This window comes from Anastrepha ludens, chromosome X (assembly GCF_028408465.1).
Source record: "Anastrepha ludens isolate Willacy chromosome X, idAnaLude1.1, whole genome shotgun sequence".
NCBI classification, from domain to species: domain Eukaryota; kingdom Metazoa; phylum Arthropoda; class Insecta; order Diptera; family Tephritidae; genus Anastrepha; species Anastrepha ludens.
Genome location: NC_071503.1, coordinates 82,545,903 through 82,573,050, shown reverse-complemented (window position 1 = coordinate 82,573,050; position 27,148 = coordinate 82,545,903). Strand labels below are relative to the sequence as shown.

The 27,148-nt window shown below is 37.9% G+C and overlaps 1 protein-coding gene across 1 annotated transcript in view; it reads right to left on the bottom strand.

The window, feature by feature from the left end:
* The window catches only part of LOC128869190 (uncharacterized), a 586,599-nt gene that overhangs the window by 103,751 nt on the left and 455,700 nt on the right, over positions 1-27,148 (bottom strand). The gene's annotated exons all lie outside the window — the stretch shown is intronic.

Below are 27,148 nucleotides of genomic sequence, written 5' to 3'. Positions count from 1 at the left end.
AGACATACCGCAGCGAATAAAGATCCAGCGGCTACGCTGGCTGGGTCATGTCGTCCGAATGGATACAAACGCTCCGGCTTCGAAAGTATTCGATGCGGTACCAGCTGGTCAGAGGAAGGCCAACGCAAAGAAAGATCAGGTGGATAAGGTCTTGGCCTCACTTGGTGTGTCCAGCTGGTGGCGGTTAGCACGAGAAAGAAGCGACTGGCGCGCTTTGTGGAACTCGGCCAAAATCGCGTAAGCGGTTATCGCGCCAATTAAGAAGAAGATAACTATCGTATTTTCTAGGTCTACCATTTCGTATCTTCTGGCAAGTTTTGTTGTTGCAGCTGCTGACTAACACCCGTCTGTGCGATGCACAAAGACCATACACGTTTTCCAATGCAGTCCCGTAGGGCATGCTCCATAAGGCGCCCAAAGGTTGCTGGTGCATAACAGAATCCGAAAGGCATCACAGGAAAACTGCCACACCCCATCTCCTACGCTGAAGACTGTATTCTCACTATCGCAATTCTCAATTCCTACCTGCCAGTAAACACTTTTTAAATTAAGCGTGGAAGTCATTTCGCTCCGGATAAAGTATCCAGGGTGTTAGCTATTCGAGGTATTGGGTAGCTGTGCTTTTTCGAGACTTCATTAAGCTTGCCACAATATAGTCCCCACAAAATCGGGTACTTCCATTTATTTCCTTAACCAGCACAACTGGTCGCTGTTTCACGAAATCATTTATTCCAGGATTTCCACAATCACCGTTGAATATGTAGCCGTAGTTCTCCAGCAGTCTCTGAGATTTTCTTCTCTCTAGGCCTCTTACTTCTTGCAACCATGTCCTTATGACATCAAAGGGGTTTCTTCCTGATTTCTGGAACTCTTCCCTTACCTGTTGTGGTCAATTGCAGTTTATTGTGGCTTCTACAACCCGATATTACCCTATTACAGCAATTATCCAGAGTAAAGCGTGACTTGAAATCATTGAGTACCCCTACTGAAACCCTTGTGTCTTTTCCTGTCTTTACTAGTGTTCTTTCCACGTTTATATTCGCCGACTCCTCAGCAGATTGTATAACCTACACTTCATCTGTCCCACAACCTCCTTCCTTTATACTCGAACTGCTAAATCGTGACATTTGAGAGGAGGACTCGCATATTATTATCCTTTTTGTTTCTTCCAGATTCGCTTTCCAACTTCAACCAGATGGACTTTGCGCACTGTTTACTGTGTCAGTGCAAAATACCATGTTCATCAAATGTTTCCTTCGGTGTTAAATATGCTGCCCGTTACGTATCCGGATGCCGTATACCTCTTATGAATGTTTGGCTCTTTATCCTTTCCACGAAATCTGTTGTGTTCTTTGCTCAGGCCAAACTAAACGCTCAAAATCTGTCGCGTATTCCTACAAGGTATCATTTGTCCTTTGACAACTATTCGCCATAGTACGCCATAGCCAATAAGGGGCTTCTGGAACTGCCTGCAAATACTTCGCCGGCGAAACTCTTGAGCGGTACAACCAATGCAGCAACTTTGTCTGCAGTACTCTACTGATTTGAGTTGATCGAATTAAAAATAATAAGTAATTGATGCGTACACTTCTGTTAGGTGTTTGTACGAGCTCCTCCTTCACAAATGGGAGGACCTATAGTTTTAAGCCGACTCCGAACGGCAAATGGTTTATTTTCATTTTGTGCTGAGTTTTTTCATGGCAAATGGCACTCGGAGGTTCTTTTCTTATTTTCTTTTTCTATCATTTGCTTTTTCGTGCACGCAGATTCGAATATACGAATGATAGTCACACACCATCTCATTCGGCTACTGCGGCTGCCGAACTGGAGCTTAAATATAGGGAATGGTATAGTGCCGTCGAGAGATGGATGTTGCACCTTGGGACCACTATTTAAAATATTTGGATTTGGACAATTGAATATTGCAGTTCACAGAGGCGAGTTTTCGCTGCACCCACCTCAGCCTCAATCGTTTCCAGTTGTGACGTTAGATGTACCTTCTATACTTAGAACTAGGATATACGCATATCCTGCTTTTCCAGCTACGAATTCATCTGTGCCGACAACCCCACTGATATTTGGTGCATCTGTGCTGAGACTTGTGATATCTGCGATGACACTTCCGTTGCCACTTACGACGACCGCGATGTTATTCTCGGCGATATTTGAAATGAAGTTTCCGATGATAATTGCGCCGATATATGTGACATCTGCGATGACATTCGCGACGACATTTCTGATATTGCAGTCATCATCACATTCAAATCTATATCTGATGTATGTCATAGATTCACTCCCTTCTCTTCCATTTTGGTCCATAATTCCTCAGCTTCCAGTTTTGATATCATAATGTAAACCACTACCTGCGAAAAATTTCACAACCTCTCCATTGCTGCTGATGTAGCGGAAGCGAGAAACGGGATCTAAGCTGGAGAGCTATCTCAGGCTATCCCCTAAGGACATACTAAGGAACCTCAAACGCTTCTCCACCAAACCCGGACATTTGCAAGGAAAGTATTCATCAGTCTCTTTCTCTGATAGATCCTTACAACTTCTACAATGGGGGCTGTATGGAACTCCAAGCTTTTCCACATGAGTTCCGAACACCCAGTGACCGGTGACCATGGCTACGAGTTTGGAGATTAAATGGCGGAGGATCCCTAGTACTTTGAGCATCCTGCTTCTGTGGTACCGAGGCCAAAGCGATTTTGAGACAGCATACGCTAAGATAGAACTCCATTTGTCTACGCTTTATTAAGACAAAAATTAAACAGCTTTCCCTTTAACAACGGTCAAGGAGACACCAATTTCTGAGATGAGGGCAAGATCATCGGCAATTTCGTTTCCCTCTATATTCCTATGCTCTAGAACCCAGATAAGAGAAATGTTTCCTGCACATTCGATACGTTTGATCTCCTTCTTGCAGGAGTTGACCAGAAGAGAGCGACGACCGATCCTTAATCGCATCCTGACTATCGCAAAAGATATTTATGTTTCCCTCCCAACAGCGATCCCTTAGCATCCTGCCTGCCTGCAAGATTGCCAAGACCTCTGCTTGAAAATACAACTATTTTCGGAGGTTTAAAGAAGACTAAAATCATGGCTTATCTTGAGAAAAGCCCCGCTCCTGCTCTGAATTCCATCTTGGATCCGTCGGTGAAAACAGAGAGACACATGCCCGTCCAGACTCTCACCTTCTTCTAATCCAGCCTGTTTGGAAATATTGCCCTAGCACAACGCTCAAAACCCAGTTTTGCCTCAAAATGCTACCATGTCCTGCAAGAGATTGCCTCCAGAGGCCAACCTTCTTCAACCTGATAGCGCTCTGAGCCGCAGTTGATTGAACGCGAAGATCAACTGGAAGTAAGTGCAGAATGACGTTAAGGGCAGCAGTGGGGCATGCTCTATATCATTCTTTCTATGCAGCCAAATCTGTTTGTGAAAGATAATATGATATGCTTACTCACAGCCGAGGTTAATAACCTACGCTCATACATTACTGTTGCTTTTGAGAAGTTTGGTGGTGGTAATGCTGCAGCTAAAGAAGTAATTGCAGTTAAACATACCCGCCCACCGTTATCATGCTGCTATTTCTTCGTCCGTCGCCGCTAATAATTTCACATCCTGATCTAATGCTTGTTCAAGTGCTGCCGCACCAACAGTTGTTGTCTCCTCTGCTGCTCTCTCATCTACTACTGCTGCTTGTGCTGATGTTGGCGTAAATGTGACTGCTGCTATTCACCGTAATTAGTCCACATACACATATTTTAAGGATTTGGATGTTGCGTTCAAATACAAATGGTTACACTTGGCATCTTTCTCTCCCGCCATATACGAAAATGATATTAAAGATTATGTTTCTAAGCATACAGGTTTAAGTAAAAATATGCTTTCCTGCTTAAAATTGATTAAAAAGGATGTTTCATTAACGACCATCCCTCGTATGAAAAGTTGTTGAGCTCAGAAATCTGGCCTACAAATGTAACGGTTTTTTCAAAAGGATTCGCAGCAGCCACCACCGCCATAATAACATATTCGAATTTTTCTAGTGGCAGTCTTAAGTTCTACTTTCAGAACTTATCCGACATGCGGACAAAGGCTGAGTCTGTGCATTCCCTTAGAGCGCAGTTAGATTACGACATCTTCCTTCTTGTTGGGACCTGGTTAAATACAAGTTTCTACGACAATAAATTCTTCGACCTGAATTTATTTAACGTTTTTCGCAAAGACAGGGATGCTGCAAATACAGGTTGCTTGCGTGGGGATGGCGTTCTAATTGTTGCCAAGTATCACTTAAGCGCATTTTTGGGTCCCCGGTGACTCTCTTTTGGATCATATCTGCGTCTGCATAAGTAAGTCAGTTGAATATGTGTACTAGTGTCTTTAACTTTATTCTCGCACCAAATAATGTTACTGCATTATCTTATTGATAATATTCTTAGTCTTAATTTGTTTCAAATTAATAGTTTTGTTAATTCTCTGAAAATAACATTGGACCTTATATTTGTAAGTGTTATCATAAACTACAAGATCAATGAATGTTTGTATCCCATAACCCTTAAAGAAAAGCATCATTTACCGTTAGTTGTCAAATTCGACTTATACTTTTTTGTCACTGTTACGTCTGATGCCAGGTTAACATTTAATTATTCATTATGCGATTTTGCCAATTTCAATCACTTATTACTTGACATTAATTGGGATAATTTATTTGCGGAACTTGGCGCCTGTAGTAGTTTTTCTGCCTTTAAGTCAATTTTGACTAAACTTTGCTTGGATAACATTCCGTTGCTCACAAGCAACTTTCGGCAGCGCTCAAACCGTGGGGCGTGACGACTCAAGATTTTGGGGTATTGCTTCTTCTATATATATAAAAATTAAGCCGAAAAAAAGAGTGCGTTTGTCCGGGGTAATCTCAGCAACGCGTGTAAGGAAAAGAATGAAAGTTTCACACATTGTTGGTGTTTCTTTGGCAAAGGTTTCTGTGAAGTTAGATTGAAATCCGATAGCGCGTGTGTGTGCGGTGCGTCGGTTAAGTGAGTGTGTTTTTACTATATATTTGCCGCACGTATTTTTTGTACCGCACATAGCATTTATTAGAATTGAATACATTTTGGTCGTGTGTGTTTGGGCCGATTATTATGAAATTTGGTATATATATATATATTTCCACGGTGAAGGTTAGTATAATATGCTTATTGATTCCACTCGCCACCAGGTGGCGCTGCCGAAGGCCAAAACGAGGACCCGGGTAACCCTAGGAGGTGTTTTTACATTGTGGGTATCAAATCAAAGCTACTGATGAGTGCTTTAATACAGAGTATTATTTAGATCTCTGAGTGACCAGGGTCTCGAGATATAGCCGAAAAGGTGGACCAAGGTACCCTTGGATGTGTTGGTACAATATGGGTATCAGATGGAAGCTGTTGATGAAAGCTTTTAAGTGAAGTAATTTTTACTGCCCGTTTCCGGGATAAAGAAAGGAGATGGAGCTGGAGATGAAAGAGGAAAAGGAATAGCTACAGGAAGAGGAAGAGAAAGAGGAAGACCACTTATTATTAAAAATTAAAAAAAAAATTCTAAAAAAATTTTAAAATGTTACATATACGCTTAGTATATAAACGTTAATCTGAAGTCAGTTATAGTGAAAAATTCATTGTATCATTGCCGGCGTGATTGGTGATCGTTTCCTTAATTTTTTGCAGAAAGGTTATGCTAATATGAGATATTACCTATATCATTCATATATTTACGTATTACCTGTGTACTCACAAATATACGGTTGAAGCAAATATATGTCAGTTTTTTTACTTCGCCTGGAAAAGTTTATATAAATTTAAGAAGAGTAAATAGAACTTATTTTATATCAGACTTCACGCAAAAAAGTCATTTGGATCTGAACACATAGCTGGGTTAAAGCGGAGGGGAATAGAACAGTTCTCTTCTCCTTCTCCGCTTTTTCGCACACGTAATTGTATGGGATTAGTGTACGATGGCACATAAAAAGTCACTGGAAGCGCTTGATAGGACATTACGAGATTTACGTAGTAAAAATGAAATGTTTGGTCGTGCCTTAGTGCTGCTGGCAGGTGATTTTAGACAAACACTGCCTGTTATTCCTCGAGCAACTGTAACAGATGAATTGGCTGCATGTTTGAAATCATCATATTTGTGGAGACATGTTCAAACACTCAAACTAACTACAAATGTACGTGTTCTTATGCAAAATGATCCATCAGCTGCTGAATTTTCAGAGCAATTATTGGATATTGGAAATGGCAAAGTTCCTGTCGATAATTTAACTGGCTTAATAACTTTACAACCAAACTTTTGTCAAATAAGTCAAACGAAAGAACAGTTAATTCAAAGTATTTTCCCAAAATTTGCTTCAAAATTACAAAAACCATGATTGGCTTAGTGAACGAGCCATCATGGCTGGCAAAAATAAAGATGTGAATGAAATGAATGCGGCTATTTTGGCTAACATACCAAGTCCAGAGCAAAAATATCGATCCGTTAATACTGGTACAAATCAAGATGATATTGTAAATTATCCCACTGAATTTTTGAATTCCCTTGATTTACCTGGATTACCGCCACACATGCTAAACTTGAAAATAGGAGCACCGATTATTATGTTGAGAAACATAAATCAACCACGACTATGTAATGGCACTCGATTAACAGTTAAGAGATTGATGAATAACGTCATTGAAGCAACAATTTTGAATGGAAAATACTCTGGTGAAGACGTTTTAATACCACGAATACCAATGATACCATCGGATATGCCGTTTGAATTCAAACGTCTTCAATTTCCTGTTCGCCTTGTATTCGCGATTACTAATAATAAGTCACAAGGCCAAACTTTATCAATTTGTGGTATTGATTTAGAATACCCATGTCTTTCTCATGGTTTTGCTCATTTATTCAACAACGCATGGAAAAACGAAGAATATTGTATACCAAAGAGCATTACAATAAAAAAAGTAATAAAGTAAATCACATCAAACGTTTTTTAATTGATATTACTATTCAAAACTTCTTTCATTACTATTCATAATTAATTAATCTAGATTTTTTCAAAGACGACCACCGGAACGGGCGGGTTTTCGCTAGTAAACAAATACAAAAGGATTACAATTAAATAAAAATTTCGTTCCACAGGAAAAAAGTTGGTGTCGAAAGGGTTAAGAAGCTTAATTCTGCTAAGAATCATTTGTATTTCGTTAAATATAAGCAAACGTTAAAGGATTTCAACGATTTAAATCTCTCTATAATATATATATTATGATAAGAATAAGCGGCATATTTATTTGCTGAGTTTTTTAAATCTAATTTTTTAACGAGGAACTGGATCTTCCGTCCGACATTTCTTCTGACTTAGCTTATGCCTCATTCTTTAGCATATGCATTCATTCTTTGTCGGCTGGTTTCCATGTCGACTGTATTTACACTGACTTTTCGAAAGCCTTCGACAAAGTTTCTCACAGAATCTTAATTAAAAAATTAGCTTGTTTTTCCTTTCATTTTGTATTTCTGCAATGGATAAACTCTTATTTGAACAGTAGACATTGTGTTGTAACAATTGATGGCATTTCATCTACTCCTTTTACTGCCACCTCTGGGGTTCCGAAAGGAAGTGTCTAGGGACCGCTTTGTTTATTTTTTTGTTTTTTTTATTGACAATTGTATTTACAGTTAACTATAAAATACAATAAGCTTATAGCCATGGCTACTGTGGCCTTAAGTTAATATACTGTCTGTAGAGTGTTAGTTAAATTTCGTTTAGGATATTACAATATTTTAAATAGCTTATAAGTTTGATAATGTTGTCTGTAGAGTCGTTTAAATGTAGATCTGTAGGTTTTGTGTTGTTCAGTGATTTTCTGTGATTTGTGAAATGTGTACAGTCGTCTAGGATGTGTTTGATATTGGGAGTATTTGCAGATATTCACTTCTTTTTTTATTCGATATTCGTGTGCTAGTCGTGTGGGTCCGAGCCATAGTCTAATTATTTCTGTTATTTCCATTCAATTAAATAATGTGTGTTTATTGATTGCTTGCTACATTAGGTTAACAAATTTGTACCAACTTGTTATTTGTTCGAATCTGGAGTGTTGTTCATTTTTGAATATTTCTGTTATATGACTTTTAAAATATGTGTGCAGGAGGTTTGGAGACATAGTTAGGGGCGGTTCTGTGCTTCTTTTGCTGCTAAACCTGCATGTTCGTTCCCTTGATTTACGCGTGTCCTGGTATCCATCTAAGTTTGATTTTATTTTTGAATTTTAATAAGCAGTTTCTTATGTAATCGGTATAATAACTATTTTGGTTTACATTTTTTTACCATTTCTAATAAGGCGAAGGAATCGGAACAAATTGCAAATTTTCCAGGTGTTTGGCTAGCATATTCTCCGTATACATATAACGCTGAAGCTTGTTTGGTTTTTTGGAATTTATTTTTATTAGTTTGTTGGTCAATTCTGAGAAGAGTTTTCGAAATAATGTTGAAGGCGTATTGTCTTTTTTCCACTGTTGGAGTGCTGTACCTTTGGTATTGGAAGGTAGTTGCCATTCAGGGAGGCGGGTGATGGTCTTTGGTTTATTATTAATGGACATATCTAATTCCAGGAATTTTTCTATAATGTGATTGGGTGTTGATTGAATTTTGTGTTTTCGTTTAGAAATTATTATTTTGTGTGTTAGTATGGAAAGTGTTGACTGGTCATTAACGATTAGGTTTTTGCATAGTTTTAATGTGTCAAACTCCCTCAGCGGCAATGATTGAACTAATGTTTGCGTTGAGTTTTGGGCTTGAAAGACATTTTATTATGTTTAAACATTTATATCTTTTATTAAATTCGATACCTAATAGGTATATTTAAGTTTTCGGCGTTGTTTATTGTAAAATGGATGTGATATTTGGATGTTAGTGTTTTTCCTGCATATGTGTATCTGCACCTGAGTAATTGCACCAGCTCAAAATATCATTGTGAATTTCGTTGAGATTTATGTTTGTATTTTCCAGTTTATTCATTTTTTAGGAGAGTGATATAATGTTGCTGAGTTTGTTGTATGCTATCAGGAATAGTATGACTGAAATTGGGGATCCTTGGGCTATCCCATTTTGGAGTGGGTATGTTTTGGAGGAGTGAGAATCTTTCTTATTTTAGTTTTTCTGTTTGTCATAAAATTTTTGATGTAGTTTAATATTTTGGGGCCTATTTTCATTCAAAAAGGTGGTCTAGAATGGTGTGTACTTCGATTTTACCATACGCTTTAGTAAATGATTGGCAAGTGCTTTTTTGGAATAGGGAGGACGTGATCTGATGGTCTAGATAAAATAGATAATCAGACACTGATTTATTCTTTCTAAAGCCGATTTGCTGGCTACGTAGTAGTTTTTTGCACGAAACAATCCACCATAGTCGGTTAGCTACAACTTTGTCTAATAATTTTGCGCAAATCGGAATTAAACAAATAGGGCGGTAGGATTTGATGGAGGATTTGTCTTGGTTTGGTTTATATATAGGGATATATAGGGATAACGGTATCGGTCCGTTTTTGTACATTTGAGGAATTTGATCGCTCAAAATGTTGTTATAAAGACAAAATAAACGGGTTTTTATGGCCGCTGATAAGTTTTTTTATCATGGGGTAAGAAATTCTATCGATGCCTGGGATGCGGCCCTTAAGTTTTGACAAAGCTATAGAGAGTTCTATTGGAGTTATATAACTTTCTATTTGGAGCGCAGTTTTTTCTTGTTGATTGCTATTAAGGAGGAGTATTTGTAGTCTAAAAATGATCGTGTAAAGTTATTGTTGCTGGCTTCATTCGCCCAGTATTTTCCAAATGAGTTGGCTATTGTAAGTTTATTGGTTGTGGTAGTTTGGACTGGATCTTGTAGGCCTATACTGTGTATGGGGAGGTGTGGTTTTTAGCCGCAATATCGATGTATAGTGGGCCATAAGTGTCCAGTGGGTGTGTGGGGGTGAATGTGGCTTGATAATTTATGCATTGCCTTGTTCTTGGATAATGTAAGTTCTCTCTTAAATAGAGCGTTCGCTCTTTTGTAGTTTATTATGTTTTATTTTTTATTTTTTACTTTATTCCAAAAACTATTTCTATCTTTTTTCAATCTTTCGAGTTCTTTGTTCCACCCAGAGGTACATTTTTTCGTATTGTAGTTCGTTTGAGGACTTGCTTCATTTGCGCTTTGGAGTATGATTTTGTTTAGCGTGGTCCCCTCTTTATTTGTATTATTGCTGTGTGGTTTATATTGACATATGGTAGTATATTCGCTAGGGTGCTGAATTTTTCCCAATTAGCTTTATTAAGGTTAAACCTGGGTTTGATTTTATTATGGTGTTTGATTGGTTGGTAAATATGGTTGTGATTATTGGGAAGTGGTCGCGGCGAAAAGGCAGAATTCTACTTGCCACTTACTTTGTAGGACTATGGAAGGTGTGGCTTTGGTTAAATCATCATGAGTGAATATATGGTGTGTTGTAAAGTGGTTTGGATAGCCATCATCCAAAAGAATTAGTCCTGATTGACTAATAAATTTAAAGAACTTGTTACCTCTGCTGTTGCTTTTGGGGGATCCCCAGTTTGGGTGACGACAAGCTGTCAAATATATCTTGAAGGTTTTTGGTATTGAAGTTTTAGTTTGGTGAAAGGTAGATGGAACTAATTGTTAATTTGAGTACGGACTGTATTTGTATACTAATTACATCAAAAGTGATAGTGGTGTGGTTAAAGACTTGCAGGGGTTTGTGGATGTGTATATATTATAATTAATAGGCGTTGGTACTGGTATCGAGTTTTGGATGTGTGTCTCTTGCAGGGTAATTACGTGTGGTCTGATTTGTGTGAGTAATATAGGGTTTTTCAGTAAGAGCGTTTCAACTTTTGAACTTTTTTGAATAAAACACAAACGGTTTGACTTTTTTAACTAATTTTTTTTTTATTATCGAGTTTGAACATGTACATTTAAGTATGAAATTCGATTTCTTTTGCATGACCACCGCGTGCACGTTTTACGAAGTCCAATCGTTGAACCCAATTTTCGACCACTCTTTTGCATAAATCGGCCGAAATTCCAGCAATTTCGCGTTCAATATTGGCTCTGAGCTCACAAATCGTCGCCGGCTTGTTACTGTAGACCAATGACTTCACCTTCACATAACCCCAAAACGGGACGGCTTGTTAAATGGACCGTAAAATGGCCGTAATGCTCTTAAAGTAGCAGCAACAGAACGATTATTTTCATAAAAAATTTGCACGATTTGCAATCGTTGCTCAAGTATGTAGGGTTCCATGATGAAATGTATACTAATGAAGTTTACAAATGACAAGCGAAAAATAAAAAATATTGCGTCGTTCGCCCTCCCTATCGAAAAAAAGTTGAAGCGCACCTATTGAACAACCCTATATTTGTAGTTCGTTGTAGTGTAGTGAAGGTGTAATATATCAGTAGAATAGATACATGTTCGTGCTTTTGTTTTGAATTAACTAAATAAAGGTTTAATAAGTATTTATTTAAGGTGTAAGTAAATTAAAGATAAGTATGTGTAAGTAGTTCATGTTTTTGGAATATTAAAGTAATTGACGTTGTGATTAGTTGTGGTGGGTTTGTGTTACTTTTTTGTTAAGTTTTTTTTATCTGTGATTTTAATCGTTTCGATGTGTTTTTTGGTAGGACTTTTACCTTCTGCTTTGATGTAGATGTGGATTCTAACCTGTAATCTGTCTCTGATTCGCTCATTACATCTGAATATTGCATGACTTTCCTTTTCATGTTATTTTGAGTGAGAGAAGTGGTAGTTGGTGTGGTTGGCTTTGTTCGTGGTTTTGTTAGCTGTACTGTGAGTGGGGGCTTAAAGTATGGTGAGTTTTGATGTTCCGATTGTGAGTTAAGTGTTGTTTATTTAGATATATGTTTACTGGTGACTTCTGCAAATGTATAGTTGTTGTGTGTATGTCGTTCTTTGTAAAGGGTTTTCCAATAACAGGTGTTACATGTGTTACAGGATTGCGCTATCGAGTGATGATTAACGATTTTTATGGCCGGAATTGGATGGTATTGATCCGGACAACGCTTATTTTTAACGACGGCGCTACGTGTCACACAAGCAACGAAACCATTGATCTTTTGCGGGAAAAGTTTCCCGACCGTGTTATCTCTCGAAGAGGCCACCGAGATCTTGTGATTTAACACCTTGTGACTTTTTTTTTGGGGCCGCGTGAAAGAGAAGGTCTACGCCAAGAGCCCAGGGTCGATTCAAGACTTCAAAGATGAAATTCGTGAGGCTACCGAGGACATAAGGCAGGCACTTTGCAATTCGGTTATGGAAAATTTCATGGAAAGGATAATGTCCTGTAAGCGTGGTCGTGGTGGTCATTTGCCATTTATATTAAAAAAAAACATGTTTTTTTGAATATCAAAATAAGATGTCTTATTAAAAAACCCCTTTAGTTCTTGGGAATGCCGGTGAAGATTAGAATGCGTAGCTCTCACCGCTTTTGGAGGTTTTAGTTATAAGCGGTAGTAGCGACTCCAGTTTAAAACAATTAAATTCTTTTAGTTGTTCGGTATCGACTTCATTGTGACTGTAGTTATAAGTATCATTATCAGCGTTATAGCTTTCAGCGCAATTTCCCTAACTATCGCCATAATCATCATTACACTTTCCGATTTCACCGAAAACTTCTTTTTCGGACATAAAGTTAACGTCAATCGCTCTTTGAAAAATACTTGGCGCATTCTTTGAGCCAAAGGAAAATCAACAGAATTTATATTTTCCTTTATTAACGCTATCCTCCTCACACATGACAATTTGATGGAAACCCGATTTTAAATCTAAGGTGGTAAAATATTTTGTACTTCCTAAATTTGCTGATTGATTACTGCTGCTAAAGACTACTGCTGTATCCGGTATTGGATACCGATCAGATATAGTTTTTTCATTAATTTTTCTATAGTCAATTACCAAACGTATTTGTGGATTAGCTCTTTCATCTAAGCCTTTTGTTAGATAGCACGTGAAACGGGTTATACGGAGAAAAAGGCTGTCTTATGATACCATCTCTGAGAAGATTTTTAATTTCTGCTTTTAATGAACTGTAAAACGGAAAACGGATACGGATAGCCTTGCTAAAAATCGGGTCATTTATCTGAGAACGAGTCCTTGCTATAACATTAGTGATTATTTACATAGATTTATTTAGATCAGCAAATGCGTTTATGTTTCTGGTAACCATATCTCGAAAAAGTGATTTGATATGGTGTAGCAATATTTGTCTCAAGTTCTTTAAGGAAGTCGTATCCAATTATACCATCGAACGTAATTAAATTAGGTAGTAAGTAAAACGTGGATTAAGAATTTTTGGTTTATAAGAGTCGTGCAATTGATGGATTTTAAATCAATCAATAGTTTTGATGCCTTGGACCCTATATACATATAGCTCGTGCAGCTTTGTTGTCGACTTGTGAGGTGATCATAATTGCTTGGATTTCTTTCTTGCGAGTGGTGTGATTAGTATATGTTAGCCCGTTCGCATCACAATTGCCGCATTTCGTAGGACTATTACATTTCTTATTGTTTTCGTCATTTATATGGTAATTGCTTGCAGAGTTATGGCAGGACTTTGAACTTTTGCAGAATTTAGCGACGTGATTGAATTTAAAAAAAATTTTCATAGCATTGGTGGGGGGATATGTGGGCGAACTGTTGTTTTTATATAACCGATATGTATTTTTGTTGGTAAAGTAGTTGTCGCAAATGTTAATATGATTAACCCTAGTAAGATAACGCACGTCGAAATGACGTACTCATTTTTTCTCTTACGCTCTTAATGTCTTGTTTGTTATCGGAGAAACTTCACACGCTCAGTTTGCTCAGTCAGTAGCTGCAGTTGCTTGGTGGTGGTTGTTTTTTCGAGGTGAGTTTGTTTTTTTCTGAGTTATGATCATAACATACGTGGAAAAGACGTACCATTATCTTTAGTGTTACTTTTTGGTTTTGGAATCGCAATTCATGGTACATGCAGAAATATATCATGTGATAATTGGTTCACGTCGATCCCCATACAAATTAACTCTTGTTGGCACCATAAGATCAAACAAACGTGAAATACCTGAAGATAAGAAAAATTCACCAACACGATCTGTTGGAACTTCGAAGTTTTGCTATGACGGCCCATTAACACTCCTTTCATATAAACCTAAGCCATCAAAAACGGTTTATTTACTGTCATCTAATAATGAGAAAGGTACTATTGATAATGCAACAGGAAAGCGGAATATAATATTGTATTATGACAAAATAAAGGCGGGGTAGATACATTTGATCAAATGTGTTCCGTGATGGCGTGTTCGTGAAAAACTAATAGATGGCCGATGACAGATTTTTATGGCATCTTAAATATAGCATTCATTAATTCGAATATCATATATTGCCATAACATAATGAGTATCAATAAAAAGCCATTGAGCCGTAAAGATTATATGAAGGCACTTACCTCATCGTTAACAACACCATGGATGAAAAAAAGACTTGAAATTCCTTCACTGTCAAAAACTTTGCGCAGCAGCATTCAAGTTGCCATACAAAACTCAACCGACAGCGCTAGAAGAAGCAGTGGTGTTCCAGACGTCTATCCAGATGATACCAACAGTGATCGAGAAGGCAGTGCAGATCAACAAGAACCAAAAAAAAGAAAATACTGTGGTTTCTGTCCGTCAAAAATAAGACGCATTTCTAAGAAGGTATGCGTCGTATGTAAAACACCGCTGTGTGGAGAGCACCAAAATCAAGTTTGCAACACGTGCATATAAACTTGTTTGATTTTAGCTTTTTTTTATTTTGAATGATTATTCGATGTATTGTTGTGCAAATGAAGTTAAAACAATTTCCATTCACTTAGATTTAAGAAATCAATTTGTGTCCTTATGTGAAGATTGCCTAATTTTTGTTGCGTTTTGTAAGACAAAATGAATTTTATTATTTATTTTACGTTATGTACTATTTTATTTTTTCGTTTACTTTATTTGACTGAAAATAAATGAAATAAATGATCTCAATTAAAAACTTAGTAATTTTTATTTTTATTCCACCCTTAATTGACACAAAAAAATGATAGGTCATTTAGACGTATCCTTATCTTTTAAGGGGTAGTCAATAGCGTTTCTTACTAGGGTTAAGCCTGTTTCAATAAGGTCATCACTTTTTTAAGAATTTTCTTCACTTCGCACACGTTTTGGGCTTTCAGTTCTTCTAGGATTTCACTCTCGGGTATTGATCGTAGCTCGTTGCAATATATTACACCTTTTGAATAATTAAGCGTCTTGCGTGGAGTAATTTCAACGATGATTGTATTTGAAAGCTCTGTTATCGTCGTCAGTTTGTTAGCTTGTGAGCCGTCTTTTATTTTGATTAAAATTTGGCCGCTTCTAATTTTTTTACTTCGCCGCAAGTTGAGTTTATTGCTTTTTGTATCAGTAATGGTGACGTATTGTTTAAATAGTCTGTATTATTGGACCTAGACATAAGTAGGTATACTGGTTCGTTTGATGTAAAGTTCGATTGTTTTTTTTTTGCCCCATTTGAGTGAGGGTAAATTGGGAAGTAAATTTATTTATTGTCCGGTGGCTGATTCATTTTGAGTTGGGAGTAAGTAGGTATTTCTTATTTAACAAATTGCCAATTCACTTGTTCGATATTGGTAATATAATTCAAGTGTGTTTATTCACTAATTGTTTAGTTGAATTCTCACTAGTTTTGCTTATACACTTTCTGTTTTGTTTTAGTACCGATTTTCGCGAAAATACGTTCATATACTTAGTGAAATAGTTTGCGACTCTGGGGACCGCTTTTATTTGTGTTATTTATTAGTGACATCAAAAGTTGTTTCTCATATGCTAAATTTTGGCTTTATGCGGATGACCCTAAGATCTTCTAAGCGATCAAGACTCAAGAGGATGCCACTAAACTGCAAGCCGGTATGAATACGCTTTACTTGTAGTTCCAGAATTAACGTCTTTCGCTGAACTTATCTAGTGCTTTCAAATATCTTACTCGAAAACATCTACCCTTTTGTACACTAAGTACAGTATCTCGACATATCTGCAGTGTGTTAGCGAGTTTAAGGACCTTGGCGCTTTCATAATATTTTCTTTTAATAACCATATAAATTACATTACTTCGAAATCTTTCTCGATGCTGGGTTTCGTCCGCTTAAGTTATTATATATATCATTTGTTAGGTCTCATTTAGAACATGCTGTTTTTATTTGGAGACCATGTAGTCAGCAAGCTATCAATGGAATCGAGCGTGTGCAAAAAAATATTTCTCAAATATGCCCTTCGGTCTCTTAATTTTATTGATCTCATGCCATATTCTGCTCCTCTCATGGTTATAAGTCTCAAGTCCTTAGAAATTCGTAGGTCTACACTGTGTCTACCTTTTACTAATAATATTATTTCTAGAGTAACTGATTGTCCTACTTGTTGGAAAGAATTCGATTCAATGTTCCCCAGGGATCTCTTAGGAACTTCTACCTTTTTGATGGAGGAAACTTTAAAATTAAGTAGGACAGTAATGCTACCATTACTAGTGCTTTACGGGAATTTAATACCGTTCATAATGACCTTGCTCTCGATTTTTCGCTTTGAAGAGAAGCTTTTTGAATCTCTTGAATTCTATGTTATAGTTGTTTTTAAATACATGTAATATATCATTACTTTAATCTAAGCAACTTTTGTATCATAGTATGTAAGGATTGTAATTCATAGACTTAAAGAAATAAATAAATTTAAACAGGATATTAAAGTTTTCTGAATTTTTAAAGTAATTTGATGTAATATTGTTATTTGAAACTCATGTTGTTAAACACGGTACTTCAATCTTTTTTCACCATTTTAAAGATTATGATTTAAGATATAATAAATAAATTGCACAAGATGGAATAACGATTTTACCAAGTTTCAGGAGTTGTTATCGATGTTACGTATTTCATCATTCTTCATAATGGGTAATTTCAATGCATATATTAGGCTGGAGCAGACTGTAAAAAGTCATTGTTTCGAAGTTCTTCCCCAATTTTCGCCTCACAGAAAATCAAAAGACTCTATCATATATCAAAAAAAAGAGGTTGTCTGTAAAGTCGGTTTACTGACGATAGTTTAACGTGATAACGTCATAAGAAAATACTGATTGAATGGTTGCATTTTTCAAAAGAAAATTTTAATTTTATTTGTTTGATAGATATTTTGTATGGATATAGAGAATGAGTTAACATTAACATAACATAATATACATAACATAACATAACATAACATAACATAACACAACATAACACAACATAACATAACATAACATAACATAACATAACATAACATAACTTAACATAACATAACGTAACATAACATAACATAACATAACATAACATAACATAATATAACATAACATAACATAACATAACATAACATAACATAACATAACATAACATAACATAACATAACATAACATAACATAACATAACATAACATAACATAACATAACATAACATAACATAACATAACATAACATAACATAACATAACATAACATAATATAACATAACATAACATAACATAACATAACATAACATAACATAACATAACATAACATAACATAACATAACATAACAAATTACCCCGTATTAAAGCACTTATCAACAGCTTTCATTTGATACCCATATTGTACATACACAACCAAAGGTTACCCGGGTCCACGTTTTGACCAATATCTCGAGACTCCAGTCACGGAGCGGCATGAAAAATACTCTGTACTAAAGCATTCACCAACAGCTTTCATTTGATACCCATATTGTACATACACGTCCGAAGGTTACCCGGGTCCACGTTTTGACCTATATCTTGAGACCCTATCTACCAATAGGCATTCAAACTAATATATACGGAAATCATCTTCAATACCTACTTAACAATGTGTGTAAGTTTGGTTTAATTCGGTTCAAAGACACGGCGGGTCCACGTTTTGGCATGTATTTCGAACCCTAGTCATCAATAGGTATGAAAATTACCCCGTATTAAAGCACTTATCAACAGCTTTCATTTGATATCCATATTGTACAAACACATTCTAGGGTCCACGTTTTGGTCTCTATCTCGAGACCCTAGTCACGGAGCGGATGGAAATACTCTGAACTAAAGCACTCACCAACAGCTTCCATTTGATACCCACATTGTACATACACATCCGAAGGTTACCCGGGTCCACGTTTTGACCTATATCTCGAGACCCTGTCTACCAATAGGTATCCAAACTATACGGAAACCATCTTCAAAACCTTCTTAACAATGTGTGTAAGTTTGGTTTGATTCGGTGCAAAGACACGGTGGGTCCACGTTTTGGCATATATTTCCAGACCCTAGTCATCAATAGGTATGAAAATTACCCAGTATTAAAGCACTTATCAACAGCTTTCATTTGATACCCATATTGTACATACACAGCCAAAGGTTACCCGGGTCCACGTTTTGACCTATATCTCGAGACCCCAGTCACGGAGCGGCATGAAAAATACTCTGTACTAAAGCATTCACCAACAGCTTCAATTTGATATCCATATTGTACAAACACATTCTAGGGTCCACGTTTTTGTCTCTATCTCGAGACCCTAGTCACGGAGCGGCATGAAAAATACTCTGGACTAAAGCATTCACCAACAGCTTCCATTTGATAGCCATATTGTACATACACATCCGAAGGTTACCCGGGTCCACGTTTTGACCTATATCTCGAGCCCTATTTCCAAAATAAAATATAATCCATGTTACTCGTGGAGGATGTAGCTTTCGAATGGTGAAAGAATTTTTAAAATCGGTCCAGTAGTTTTTGAGCCTCTTCAGTACAAACAAACAAAGTTTTCCTCTTTATAATATTAGTATAGACAACATATCTTATAAGGTATATGGTAAATATTACCATACATTTTTTCCTTCATATATAATAAAAAAATTAATAATAATAACATTAAAACAACAGGTATTATTAACAAACTTGGTTTTATTTTAAATTCTTCAAGTGAATCAAATTAATAACAATCAATAAGAAGGCATATGCAAATACAAATACGTGAATTTATATATGTACATATGCGCATATACATACATATATACGCTCACTTAAGTAGGAGAGAGCAAGATGTCGAACGTTGCCGTTCGTTTGCTTTGTCGTTCGTTCCGTGCTTTCGCTTGCAGTTCATTCAATGCAATGAGCAAGGTAACGACAAATGAGCAAGGTAACGGCAATGAGCAAAGTAACTACATATGAGCAAGGTAACCCTAATGAGCAAGGTAACACTAATGAGTAAGGTAACACTAATGAGCAAGGTAACGACACATTTTTTCGTGCGTGCAGCCTGTTAAATCGAATTATAAGACGTTATCACGTCAAAAGGTAAACAACTTTTAAATCTAATTAACGAAGTGGGTGGTGCTGTTCTAAATTGTAGAGTCCCTGGAGAAGCAAAGGGAGAATATACTTTCTGTGGTGGCGTAGGTAACTCTGTTATGGTATATGTTCTTTCGGCTTATTATCTTCTGTTCGGGATTTCCTAGTCCACATCAAAGTCTTTTCGGACCCCATGCCGATAACCTTCGAACTTGTCAAGCTGTCGTCAACGCCTCGCGAAGAAACAAATTTGTTTCCTCCGAAGTTAAAATGGTATCCAAACCTCGCTTACAAATATTACTACGATTTCTTAAAGGTAACTTCAAACCTCAGTTGTGCTAGCTCAGACGTTAGAGTGAACGAAACTGTTTGCGAAATAACACCGAAGATAAAATCTGCGGCAGATAAAATGTTATGTAAAAAAGCATTCAATTCTAAGAATTAGTGGTTTGATTGCCAGTGTTATCACGCTCGAAATAATATGCTGCACTCCCTTAACTTTTATGAACATTTAACCCCTTAACCTACGGTTTAGTTCGTGCAGTTTTTTTCCATCCAGTAATATTCACTTCTGGTCCGGTCACCGTAAGCGGGCTATGCCCGTAATATTTACGTTTCACCTGACCATCGTACGCAGGCTATGCCCATCACTGTAGGTTAAGAGATTAATCTGTAATCCGATCGAGTACTATATATTAAAAGCCGATCCTCTTACTTGAAGTTATGTAGTCAAAATAAGTTAGAGTGATACTGCAGCCAGATCGAATGCTTGAATACAGCCAAAAATAGCAGTGAGTGGTGGCGTCTTACAAATTCTTTGAAAAAAGTTTCGTCGAAGGTATTGTACATAAATCTACTACTCTATCTGATTTTTACGACCATTTTTAATCACTTCTATTCCGCCAGGATAATGGACTTTCTGCGTACGCCAGCCTTTTCAGACCCTTTCCTAATTGCTCCTTTTGAAATGCACGAAGTTTTACTTGGACTTAGAGATTAGATTAGATTTGTGAGGGGTTGGACAAGTGCAAGCACTCAGTCAGTAGACCATTGTACAACGCTTGGATAGATTTCAGTAGAAAGAATAGAGATAGGGAAGATAAAAAGTGGATGGTAAGATGGATAAATTAGTTTGAGGTCACTCTTCCACAAATCTCTTCGATTCATTGATGAATTTTAAGAGATCCGGAAGATGAAGAGCATGAACTTTATCCATACTTAGTATATTGCAACCCAATATCCTAAGTCTGATTCTGGAAAATGCAGGACTGCTACAGAGAAAATGCTCCCAGTGACAAGACAGGATAGACATATCGGGCTGTATACGACCCCCATGATAGCCATATGCTGACCACAGGCGTTGTGCCCTGCGATTATACCCACCAGTACTCTCAAGTCCTTTCTACTGAGTTTTAGGAGAAAGGTCGCTGTTTTCCTGTTTGGTTCTTTCACAAAGCACTTGGCTACTCTGTTCGAGTTCAACTCAGACCAACGACCTCTGAGGGTAGACCTCTTCAAGTCCTCAATCCATAGTTGAATCGATGCGGAATTGACACTTGGAAAGGGTTCAGGGCCTAGTGGCATACTTGCAGAGCCTTCATTTGCCAATTTATCAGCTAACTCATTCCCTGTAATAATACGATGTCCAGGCACCCAAATACGACTAACTTTGTTGTGTTTTGCAACACTGTTCAGTGTTGTCTTACTTTCACCGACCAACTTCGAAGAGCAGCGTGAGTTAGCAAGGGCTTTCAGTGCAGCTTGACTGTCACTACAAATTCCAATACTGTTGCTCCGCCACTTCCGTAAGGAATACCGTGGCCATCTGTCCTGTGGGATGGGAGTACTTAGTGTCTTCGTCTAAGTACAATCCAGATCCGCTTCCATCACTGGTTTTGGATCCGTCCGTGAAGAAAGTGTGCTGATATCCCGTTAATAAGTTCTCTGGACTTAACCATTGATCTCTATGTGGGATCAAAGCATAATACTTCCTACCGCAGCTGACGACAGGCACTCGATTGTCCACCGGCATCGAGTACAGTGTGCACCGCTCCGACAACTGGTGGTATCTGAAAGTGGCCAGTGCTTACTTCATTACCCCAGACTCCGTTTAACTAGAGCCTGTACGCCACCTACATAACTTCCTCTCGAATTTGAAGATGAAGGTTGCAAGTTCAGTATAGCATTAAGGGCATCACCAGATGTCGTACTCATGGCACTTGTGATACCCAAGCACACACTTCTCTGTAGCCTGTTTAGGGGGTTTACTCTAGAATTAACCATTGTGGCTTTCCACCATACTACGGAGGCGTATGCAAAAATGGGTCTAATCAGGGTGATGTACAACCAGTGTACTATCGCCGGTATTAGATCCCAAGTCTTGCCAAAGATTCTCTTACACTGCCAGAAGACTTTTAGCATTCGAGAGACCTTCTGCTCGACGTGCTTCTTCCAGGTAAGTTTACTGTCTAGGACTACTCCTAAATATTTAACCTCAAAAGACAATTCCTGCAGATCATTAAGGAGAGAGCCCACCACGAAGCACCAATGTAGGGGAGAGAGTACACCGCTTTGTGGAGGACCCTTCTTAACTTCAACCCTGGCTCCTTCATCGCTCTCTCTATCCATGGTAAGCAGTCTTTTTGATAGCATAGAGTGGATCCATCTGACAACAATTTCTTCTACTCCATACCTTCTGATAGAAGAGCACATTGTCGAAAGCACCTTCAATGTCCACCAACACACCAAGAGTGTACTCTCTGCAGAGCCGATTCTCAAGAATTCCAACTTTGATAAGCATGTTGTCTGAACCCTCGTCCTAATGTGCTTCTCCACCATATGTTTCAAACCTTTAAGCATAAAAGATGTCCGATTTATATGTCTGAAACCTTTTGGTAAAGCGTAGCCGTCCTTGCCTGGCTTTATGACAAATACTACTTTCACCAAACACCACAATTGTAGAACATAAGCATGCGCAAGACATGCCGTAAAGATTAATTTCAAAGCCTTAATTAGTTGTTCTCCGCCCCGCTTGAACATGATTGGGTAAATGCCATCGGGGCCTGGCAGTTTTCGAATGACGAGAAGGCGAACCTTATCGTTAACTATCCTGGATGCAATAAACCATTCCCGTCTGCTGGTAATTATATTGACATGATCAGATTTATCGATAGAGCTTTGACCAACAACATTGCTGGAGCCAGGGAAATGTGTTGAAAAGAGAGCATCGTACACTTCTGATTTTGAGTCCGTATAAGTACCATCTGGTTTGAGCAGTGAGTCCAGCCTAGCCGTCCGGTCTCTTGGAGGGCTTTGCATAACCTCGCCTCCGCTTTCGGTAGGCAATCCAATATTCTTCCAACTGAGTGTTAAGGGCTCTGGAAGTTTTCCAGAGTTCCGAGAGTTCGGTGTTCCACCAAGGGACTGTCTTACCCTCTCTTCTCCCACATTCCGGGCACACCTTGTTATAACACTCGATCAAAATTCGCCCCAATCAGTTTGTGGCTTCTTCAATCGCAGTTATTGTTCGGAGTTTGGGAACATCACGGATTTTCTCCTTAGTGAGATCCTTCTTGGAGTTAAGAAAGCAACAAATAATAATCCTGGTTTAGATTAGCTATGAGTCTTATAAATCTGCACCAGTAAGTTTCTTGTTTCAGATATTAAGAACGTTCAATATTATCTACTTAAGGAAAAAAGTTCCCACCTCATTCCGAAAGGCGGTGATGGTTTGTCTATTTAAAAAAGTTGATCCCGGTCTCGAAAGATTATAGAAGAATCTCTCTGCTTGACGCTCTGTATAAAATATTTACTGTGCTTCTGTTAACACACATTAAGGCTTGGTTGGTTTGAACAAAATCATTAGGGAATTTCAAGCTGGTTTTCGCAAGTGATATTTTATAATAATCAAAACCTTTTCAATCGGTCGTCTATTATGCATTTGAGTTTCAAAGCAAAAACGAAAACTTTCGCCTTCTTTGTTGACTTTTAAAGTGTCTTTGATACGATAAGAAGTATGTCTTTTATAAACTAGCATCTTATGGCCTCTCGACCGATATGATAGAAATCTCAAGACAGTTCAAATCATCTTTGGCTCCATGACGAACTTTCTCCCCCTTTTTTCGCAAATCGAGGGGTGAGACAAGGTTGCCTCAACCATGTTCTTTCTGTATTTATATGATTTAAACGATTTCCTACCTGGTGGCTATTCTTCGTATCAAATTGTTAATGTACGCCGATGACTTAGTGTTTTTTTCTGAGTCTCCGAATGAATTGCAGAATATGATCCATGCGAAACGCCATTATAGCATTCAATGGGTCCTTAAATTAAAGTTGCCCAAGTCGAAATGCATGGTATTTAGTGGAGCACAATTCCTTCTTCTTATAACTGGAAGTTCGGCGAAAAGAATATTCAGATTGTTAACGATTATAAATATTTGGGCGTGCTGCTTACATACAAACTCTCTCATGGGAAACACTGATCTTTCCAACGTAAAGGAGGCCTTCCTCTTCCTCTCACCAGCTGGTACCGCATCAAGTACTTTCAGAGCCGTTTATACCCGTTTATTCGCTGCGCTACGTCTATGTCGCCGTAAAGCTCATATAACTCAACGTTCCATCGCCTGCGATATTCGACGTTGCCAACGTGAAAAGGTCCAAAAATCTTCCGTAGAATCTTTCTCTCAAACACTTCAAGGTCCGCTTCATCGGATATTGTCACCGTCAACGCTTCTGCAACATGCGTTAGGCCGGGCATGATGAGAGCCTTGCAGAGTGTTAGTTTTGTTCGTTAAAACAGGACTTTACTTATTCCAAAGTAGCACTTGTTGGTAAGAGTGATTCTTCGTCTTTATTATCGGTGTTAATGCTGGTTCCTAAATAAAAGTCTTTTACAACCTCGAAATCATAACTGTCAACAGTGACGTGGGAGCCGACACCAAATTGGGCCGAACGTTTGTTTGATAACAGAAGGTACTTCGTTTTGTCTTCGTTCACCACCAGACTCATTCGCTTTGCCTCTTTATAAAGTTTGGAAAAGGAAAAATGAACAGCGCGGACGTTAAGGCTGATGATGTCAATATCATAGGCATACGCCAACAATTGTACGCTCTTATAAAATATTGTGCCTGAGCGATTAAGATCTGCGGGTCGTACGATCCTCTCCAACATCAGGTTAAAGAAGTCACACGACAGTGAGCCGCCCTGTCTGAAACCTCATTTGGTATCAAACGGTTCGGAGAGGACCTTCCCAATTCTGACGGCACTGCTCGTATTGAGCAACGTCATCTTGTATAGCTTTATTAGTTTTGCGGGGATACCAAATTCAAACATTTCGGCATACAGGTAACTCCTTTTCGTACTGTCGAATGCAGCTTGAAAAGATGGTGTGTGTCGATTCTCCTTTCATGGGTCTTTTCCAAGATTTGGCGTATTGTAAATATTTGGTCAATGGTAGACTTTCCAGGTCTAAAACCACACTGATAAGGTCCAATCATTGGTTGACGGTGGGCTTCAGCCTTTCACACAATACGCTCGCTAAAATCTTATAGGCGATATTGGCACAGATTGCAGGATCATCCTTCTTATGGATTGGGCAGAGCACACTTAAATTCCAATCGGTAAGCATGCTTTCATCCGACCACATTTTGCATAAAAGCTGATGCATGCACCAGCCGACAGTCCGTCGGCTCCCGTGGCTCTGTTGTTCTTTAGCCGCGTTATCGCTATTTTCAATGCGCAGCTATCACTATTTATCAGGTCCCTCCATAATGTAAGTGTGCTCTGGATGTCAGTCACCAGATCAAGCTGTCAATGCTACTTGCTTTCAATATATGTGTTAATAGTCCTCGAATCGGCAATTGAAGTAACTTAAAAATTCATGATGCGTGCTCAAAGTCGATCATGTTTTATAGGGTGTAAGCTTAGAAGGTCGACGAATACGACTCAGTTGAGATGCTTTTATGTTTCTTTATTGAAAAATTAATTTTTTGGTGCCAAATACAGTACAGTCTGCTCATGGGTAAAAAGTGGAAGGACATCTCGCTAAGCTACTGCTTTTACTTCTGAGCCTTTGCCTGCGTTAATACCTTCGTTTTTAGACAATAAGAATAAAAACTTTCGACTTTTCTGAACTCTGCTGTTAAATCAGAATCACGATTTCAGAATCACGAGAAACGATTTGTATGCTAATTTATCACTTAGAGATATTCAATATTTCGGTGATGATTTTTCTGCAGACGCTATTAGCTTAATTTTTTCTACAAGAGGAAGTCTTCTTAACCTAAATGAGAGGCCTTTTAAGAATAGCCTGTACAGTTTCTAACTAAGGTAATCCCGAAAACATCCAACACGTAATATGCATCTGCCCAATTTATAAAAGTTTTCGTTTAGAGCATTTTAGTGAGAAGGCGTCTAACGTCTATCTAATATTATAAATATCTTAAATGGCTGTGATTATAGAGCTTTGTATAAATATTTATCCTGCTATCTCATGTATAGGGAAATGATTTCAAATGAATTTTGATAAGTACATTTTTGATTTGAAATAATAATATTTTGTGCGTACTGAAGTTTTAGTTATTCTTTGCATTTTACAATAATACTTTTGAACCCGAATCCTTTGAATTAAAGATGAAGGAAAATGTACCATCATTTATTTTAAACGCTTAACCTACGAATACCCTATGCGCGTGCACCTCAGCTCATATATATATATATATATGTAAGCATTTACGCAGGGAAACATTTGAAAGGGAAACATTTTGTTCGTTGGAGAAGGACGGACAGAGAGAGGAGTGTATTTCCAGTCTTAAAGTTGGTTCCAAAACAATTTTTGACAGTAGCTTCATTCGTTTTCCTCTTTGTGGTAGAAAGTTCTGAGTTCTGAGTTGGTTTTCAACCGAATTAAAGAAACCAAGGGTGGCAAGCATTAGAGCGCTGCTTCGGATATGCAGGATAAATTTTGCTAGTAAAATAAGCATGATTTAAAACTCTTATGGGGAATGTTTATGTTCAATTCTCTTAAACTGTTGACGAACTTCTCCTCTTTGCATGTTAGCGGGTTGTAGAATATACCTCAACCAGAAGTAAACGTCAAAAGCAACGAATGTTGCCGAAGACAACTTTGCCCGCGAATGAAACATGAAAAGAGAATTTCCAGGGTCTCCCTTCCAGATGTCTCCGTGTGTAAATCGGAACTTACTCTCGTAATTTCTAGATTTGGCAACTCGTATGTTCCGGCAACTTCCGTCTCTCCTTGTTCTGTTTTGTCAAGGCGAATTCACGTTTTTGTTTTAGTATCTCCTTCGCTCGGTGTGTGTTGCCGTCGGTTCGCGAAGTTATATTGAAAACTTATGTTACATACTTATACATACTAAAAGCATTCGTCGGTATATCCTCTATTAGATACCGATCGTTATTTAAAGCCTTTGCGATACGATACGGACCACGATACTTCGGCTCTAATTTTCGCGACTCACCAGTAGTGATTGCTTCGTTCTGAATAGCGACTAAATCATCTTCACGATATAATAGACAAAAAAAATGTTTTTTGTCAAACGCTTCTTCCATCGCGCTCGATATTGTCAGAAGCTAGATTATGTTTTTCGTCTATCGGAATTTTCTCAGCGGTTTCGCTTACGTCGTCGAGTACGGCGGCCACTAACTGACTGTGTAAAATATCGGGC